Consider the following 7,611-nt stretch of genomic DNA (forward strand, 5'->3'; position numbering starts at 1 on the left):
TTTGTTGTACATTAATATTCACGACATTCTTCGATTGGAATATGTTATTTTCTGTTATGTGCTTTGTCTATTCTTGGAGTTTCTTTTATGATTTCATTCAATAAAAATATTAAATTAATATATTTTCTTGTTAACATAACATTTAAATATTGTTTTCATCATTATGTATATTTGAGTAATATTAGGGGTTTGAGCAATATGTGTACATAGTTACTGTGCTTGTTCTCTAGTAGGCATTAAGTGCTGATGCTTGTTCTATACGGGTGATGTTTTGATCTGAATAAATCAGAATGTATTGTTCACAAAAATTTCAAATAAAATGATGAGCAGAAATAAAACACGTGGTTCTTAGTCTATCCTTAGACTTATGCATGACAGTCGTGTAACACACAGAGACCTCTGCCAGGAACCGTAAACTCTGGAGTGATTGTACTCTTAGGCATATGTTATATTATCAGAATATTACATTATTCCATCACATTGAAGCCATCCCTCTGTGTTTGGACATGCACATATAGCCCACTGAGTTCCCGTGTTATACCGCATTGCCTAATTCACATTGAACAAAGTCCACGTGGGCTCTGCCACTGTTCAGAGTTCACTGGGCAATCCCAAATGTATCTCTCTGTGGTTTGTCACATTACGGTAACACCTAACAGACAAACAGACCTCCATATACGAAGAGTATGTGGCAGCACATCTCAGCATATCCCACAACCTCTCACTGATTAATTTCTGTACTTCCCATTACATCCTGGAAACTTCAGACACACCTATTTCCTTATTTGCTGGAGTGTGAGTGGGTGTGTGTGTTTATTTGCCTTGTTCCGATTTATGAGGTTTTCCCAGATAAATGCATAGTCTTGACACATGCTAGAACATTAACAGAACATTGTGACAAACGTGTCCCCTTTTATACAGCCTACACTCTAAAGGATATTAGGGGCCGTCTGCTTTGACAATCCGAGAATGAAGTATTCTGATGATCTCAAATGTCATTTTTACAGAAGATTCTGGTTAAAGAGATCATACTAATTGAGTTGTGCAAGACACATCATGGAAATAAGGCCTTGGTGAATACGTTGTAGTATGTTACATTGACAACACAAAATGCACACTACTGGACATAGTAAATGTAGTGCTAACAAGTTTAGTAAAGAAAGAATAAATCACTAAACAAGTTAGACATAATCTACATCCATTATATATCAGAATTAGGCAATCACACTTATTAATATGCTGAGTCTAGAATTAATGTAGGATTTAGTGACTTCAGTGGGTTGTGCCCTGTGTTGGAACTTTTGAATTCCACAAGGAAGCAGATGCACATTGAAGGCCACCTTGCCTAATTAATACACCCGTTCCTCTTTACAACTATATTAGACTAATAATTCTGTTACAGGTTGTGCCTGTCGGAGGTGAGCTTCTCTAAGCTTTGAGGAACTTGTCATTAAATGGGCATGAATCAGCGTGTTTCAGAGGCCAGCACCATGAAAGCTTGCATCTCTGATGTTTAACCCACACATTTGCAGATAAATATACCCACAAGAATTCATTTCAAGGGGAGGTTTGCTAAGTTAGTAATATACTGATCCTTACATCTGACAGCAGACATCTCACCATCCATCACATGCCTTTTATGAACCAGCATCCATTGTATGAAGTGACCATAATGGTTGCCTATTTTGCCAGATACAGAATAGCAGGTCCCTGTAAAGGAAAATGAAAGTTATTGCTAAACTACAAAACTAATCATTTTAAGGGGTGACAGCAGGGTTGGTATGCGGCGTCCAAAATCTCGGGTAAATCAAAACTAGTGATGCTAAATGGTTTTGTTTGGAATGGTAAATACTGCACTTTTATTCCAATAGAGTTGTTTAAATATTTGAAACCATGGCATTTGAAAAACAATCACAATGCCACTTCTGAGACTCAAATAGGAAACCAAAAGATATCAGCCTGTTCAGACTGAGTAGCATGATCTAAATATGTCATTTTAGATTAATTTCAACTTCAGCTGTGGTTATCAAATTATTTAAATCCATTGCTCTGTTATTTGAAATGCTAAGACACTCAGAACAATTGCCAAGGCTGAACAACACATCAATGCATCATTTGTAGATGTTTAAGACAGTGGCAACCCACATTTCTGGAGAACAGAATTATTGTATGCCACATTTTCAAGCTGGAGAATGTCACAAGAGCTAGAGGGGTGGTTTATGGATAAATGTTTGGGGAATGGTCCATCCAGCCTTCTCAAACACGACAGCCAATGATAAATATTGGGACATTTCAAGAGCTTTGTCATCACTTGGATGGCAACGAATCATATCATTAACAAGTGTGGATTAGATGAAAGGCCAATCCACTTTATGATGGGGTTTGTGGGCTATTTAAGCTCAAACCCTTTGGGAATATTGGATAATCAAATACAAACCAAGAAACAACTGAAGTGATTACAGATAGGATTGCTTTGGGAGAGAGCAGATTGGATTGAATCCAAGGTCTTATTCAGGGAAACTGATTTTAGGAGGAAAGATATCGTACAGTACAGGGTACCAAGGCTAAGAGGGACCTAGGAACCATATCTTGGGGCAATTGCCCAAAGATGGAGAACGTACGAGCTGATGACCCTTGCCTTCCTTCCTGCCTGTTTCTTGAATTTGAGGGAGGCAGAACCAAAGTGACTATATATAATTTCCAGAATTGTACTTATTTTCGATGGAAAGAAAATCCAGATCTTTTATAGTTAAAGGTATGTTTGAGGGACTCTGATTAAATGTATATCAGTTAGAACCCTTCTGGTGATGTTGCCCATGAAATCTGTGACTATTCAGTTTTCTCCACCTGGTCCAACATACTCAAACAGCCCCCAGGATATCTTCATGCAAGTACACCACTGAGGATTTTTCCAAATTGCATTTTTTCTTCCATTGTTTCGGGCATCCTGGAGGCATCCCATTCAGAGTTTGTTCTTAAAACATTTTGGACAGGTTGGAGTCAATGTCGGACAGGCCTTACCTCTTTCCCCCCTGAATGCCAACAAAAAGACATGGTAAGACTTAGTGGTGATAGATTGAGACGCCACTGCCTACATAACAAATTTACCAACTCCAGGAACTGGTTACTGCTGTCCCAGAATTGACAGAGGAAGTGCAGTCTCTCAAAGCTGAAAGCGTGGCACTACAACAAATTGTAGGTCTGAGACCCCAAAGTTAACACAATCCTGTGTTGCCACCACTTTGTATAGGGGTGTTTGATGGAAGCCCCAAGGGATTACAATTTTTGGATGCCTGCACCACTGAGGGCACCTTTTGCACTTCAGCGTTTATGACAGACCGCTTAAGAAAGGGCGGTATATGATTGCAAACATAACTAAGAGTGCCCTTAGTTGAGCTACTCCCATGGTGACCACCAGAAGCCCCTTATTGGAAAGCTACTACAGGTTTTTAGCTGCCCTTGCAGGGATGTTTGGTCGACCGTAATTGACCTATTTAGTCCAGGAAGCCCTCCTGGAATGCTTTCAAGGCTCACAAGATGTCCTGAAGTATGTTACCAGGTTCAAGCTATTGACCACTGAGGGGGCTTGGCCTGATGAATTACAGTTTACATAATTGTGCAAGGGTCTCTATGAAAAAATCAAATATGAGTTAGCCTGTGTACCAAGACCGGCTACCTTGAATGAGCTCATTACCTTAGTCTTGCAGCTAGAGTACCGACTACAGGAGTGCAAAACCGAAAAGAGGAAACTTCACAACATATATCAAATGTCTACACCTGCTGCAATTGAAAGTCATGGAAACACTTTCAAGGTCAGTGCTCCTGAACCTATACAAATAGGTACTGCTTGTGGTCCATTGTCCAAAGAATTATGCTTTAAAAGACGATATCTAGGGCTTGTATGTACTGCACATCCTTTGTACACTTGGTGCATAATTGTCCAACTGCTCCCCTGAGAAGGTTGCAAAATGCCAGTGCCCATACCTACAGGGACCACAGGAGCAGGTTGCAAACACAGGTCTTATAGTTCTACCATGGCCTAAAAATGGGATCAGACTAGCAGCCTCCTAGTGCTGTTGGTCAAACTGTAAACACTGCTAGGGGTTGGCAGTTGGAAATTACATACTATGATTGATTCAGGAGTCAGAAATGTATTATCTGGTTTACCCCATGTCTAATGAAGGTATATCAATGGACTAATGGAAGATCTAAGCCATTCTTTGATGGTCCAAAAAAGGGATGAAAAATCAAACCCCATTTCTCAAGAATCATTTTACCTTTAACAGATCTACAACAAAACAAATAATCCTTTTCATTGTAACCTTGCTGCAGCCAAGGCCTTTTTAAATCTAAATCTATATTTGCTACTGCACCGGTAGGTACTCTGCCAACAAGAATCTCATAAACCATACATAGTTGAGTCAGACACCTCTAATTCTGCTGCTGGGGCAGGTCTCAAACAGATCCAGGATAAACTTCTTGAACACCCTTTGGCTTACTATTTGCAGAAATTGACCAATGCTGAGCAGCATTATTCATAATAGAGCTTCTGGCAATAAAATGCACCTGCAAGGAAAGGAGGCAATTTCTATTGGTGGCACAACACTCTGTAGGAAAACATTAGGATCACTGCAATCTCCATGTCCTCCAGCAATGTCAGTGCTACAATAGCAGGCAAGCCGTTGGTGATATGTTTGTGCGCAATATGATTTTGTTGTGTCCTACATCTCAGGATCTGTCAAGGTACTAGCCTACACATTATCCCCAAGGAGGGCACATACCTGAGTGGAGTATTGTATCTGAGTAAGATCCTAGAAGGGAAGAAGTTCATTTAAATAGTGAACATGTCCATGGACGATATTAAACATCAGATGGGTACATCACTGTGTGCTTGCTGCAATTCCTTACAAATTTACCAGGGATACTGTTACCTTGGACTTGGACTCTACCTTCTTCCATCACGATTACAACAGCTCATCCTTCAATTTTGTCATGATTTCCTGAGTGCTGGGCATATGGGAGTGTGGGCTACTCTAGAACTGGTCCAACACCATTACTGGTGGCCGACCTGGTGTTCGGATTAACAGCAATACATATCCTCCTACCTTGCAAATGCACATAGACCTAGGTGCCGCACTGCCTACCTGTAGGCAAACGTTGTCAACCTGAGTTACTTTCAGCCCTGTGGCAGCAATTGTCCATGGACTACATCGTGGAAATGTTGCCATCTGATGAGATGACTGTAGTTGTAGTGATCTGGACATATATACTAAACTGCATGCTTCTCTGCCTTTGCACAAGTATCCACAGTGAAATGTATGGTAAAATCCTTTCCAAAGGATTGATACGTACTGCACAGACTTCCTGGTGGTATTATTTCTAATCACGACACTTAATATACCCTCAAGTTCTGGGGAGCCTGTGCAGATTGTTAGGATGTGCCTGTTGTTCTCTAGCTTTCACCCTCAAACTAATGGAAACACCACCAGGGGGTGCAGAAGCTCGGCTGCCTGATCTGTTGTCTCCGCACTTCAGGCAGATTTAAACCTTGCGATTCCAGTATTTATTACAATTTTCTTAGCCCTGCTTTCCTTATTCTGATTCTCTAGCCTGGGAGCACCTATGGTTCATATTTTATCCTGAATCGCATTCTCCTTCTATGTGATCTCATCACCATGGCCTCCACCACTTCCTCAGCCGCTGGCCTCTTCTCGCTCTCTACTGCGAGCGGGCGCTTTGGAGCTCACAACCCCCAACAGCCCTCTACACTGCCGGGTACTTCCCGTTGCCTCCTGCCTTCAACAACGTCGGCTGCCTGCCTATCCCACACCTCCCACCCGAGGCTGTATCTGCGATATCTACTCCGGACTGATTACTGATTGGTCCCTGCACAGCGATCTGCCCAGTCTGTACTCCTGACGTCTGAATAAGCGTTACGGCTCCTGTGGCCATACCGAGGGTGACTCCTTTGTGCTGGCGCAGGTTTGGTGAAGCATTGCAGCTGCAGCGGTTGGACCGAGGGTGGGAACCTTGTGCCCTCTGCAACACCTCCCTTGTGGTGCCACGCTACTGCAGATCACAGCACCATTTGTTCCTCGATTCCCAGGAGGCTGCGTGTTTGCCGACGCAGACTGGAGTGGCATTCGGCTGCTGCGGATGTTCTGAGCGTGGAAACTATACCTTCCACACTGCAGAGCCTTCCCTGTGGTGCCCCACTGCCACAGACCACTGCACTACCAGATCCCTAACTCCCTGGAGGCTGCTCGATTGCCGGCTCAGACTGGAGTACATTTGGCTGCCGCGGTCATACTGAGGTAGGAGCCTTTACCCTTCACAATATCGAACCTCCCCTGTGGTGCCCTGCTGCAACGGATTGCTGCATTATCGGATCTTTGCTCCCAGGAGGCTGCATAGGTGCCGGCGCAGGTCTTGTGTTCTTGCTCATTGCTGCAGCGCCACCCGGCGAGGCTGCCCCTCCCACCTGGCCTCTGGGTTTGTCCCTCCACTTGCCTGCATCACCTCGCATTGCCCATTCCTGCCTGTGCTGCATGGGCCCAATTGTGTGGAGTGGGGCAGCTCTCTTCTCTGTGCCGACGCGGGACTGCCCCGCCTCCAGTTCAGATGGGCCCGGTGCCCTCAAGTTCTGAGAAACCACCTCAAGACCAGTGGCTCCTGGTGTAGTGTCCATGTCCACTCTGCTCCTGATCTTCTGTTGTCATCTGTCTTCCACCATTATGGGATGACCACAGTAACCCAGGCCCTCCTCTGGCTGACCCCACTCCTCCTCTTCAGGGCCTTATCCTTCCCACCCCGGAACCTGCTGCACTCACTTAACTCTCTGTTGATGCTCTGCTCCTGAGGCTACTTACTCTCCACTTCAGGGACACTTCCATCGCATCCTATTAGCCTAATTTTCTCCTCACCCCTCCCAGATCCCTCTGTGCCCATTGGACTGTCTGTGGACACTCTGCTGCAGGGGCTACCTACTCCTCGGGGACTCAATCATCCCACCCTATTAGCCTCATCCTTTCCTCATCCCACCCAGGACCTACTGTGCTCAATGTATTGTCTCTGGACACTCTGCTGCTAAGGCTACCTACTCCTCCTCCTCAGGTCCTCATCCATCCCTCATCCATCCCAGGACATACTGTGCTCACTGGATTGTCTGTGGATGCTCTGCTGCGGAGGTTATCTACTCCTCCTCTTTTGGGCCTCATCCATCCCTGGCCTGTCAGCCTCACCCTCCCCGCTCTGGAACCTGCCGTGCACACTACACTGTCCTTCTCTGGCTGACCCCACTCTTCCTCTCTAGGGCCTCATCTTTTCCGCCTCTGGTCCTGCTGCGCTCACTTAACTGTCTGTGGATGCTCTGCTGTTTAGGCTACTTACTCCTCCTCTTCAGGGACTCATCCATCCCATCCTATTAGCCTCACCCTTTCCTGATACCTCCCGGAACCTACTGTGCTCACTGGACTGTCTGTGGACGCTCTGCTGCTGAGGCTATCTACTCCTCCTCTTCAGGGCCTCATCCATCCCTGGCCTGTTAGCCTCACCCTCCCCACTCTGGAACCTGCTGTGCACACTACACTGTCCTTCTCTGGCTGACCCCAC

Source organism: Ambystoma mexicanum, chromosome 1p, assembly GCF_040938575.1.
Source record: "Ambystoma mexicanum isolate Mex_15411 chromosome 1p, UKY_AmexF1_1, whole genome shotgun sequence".
In the NCBI taxonomy this organism is placed as follows: domain Eukaryota; kingdom Metazoa; phylum Chordata; class Amphibia; order Caudata; family Ambystomatidae; genus Ambystoma; species Ambystoma mexicanum.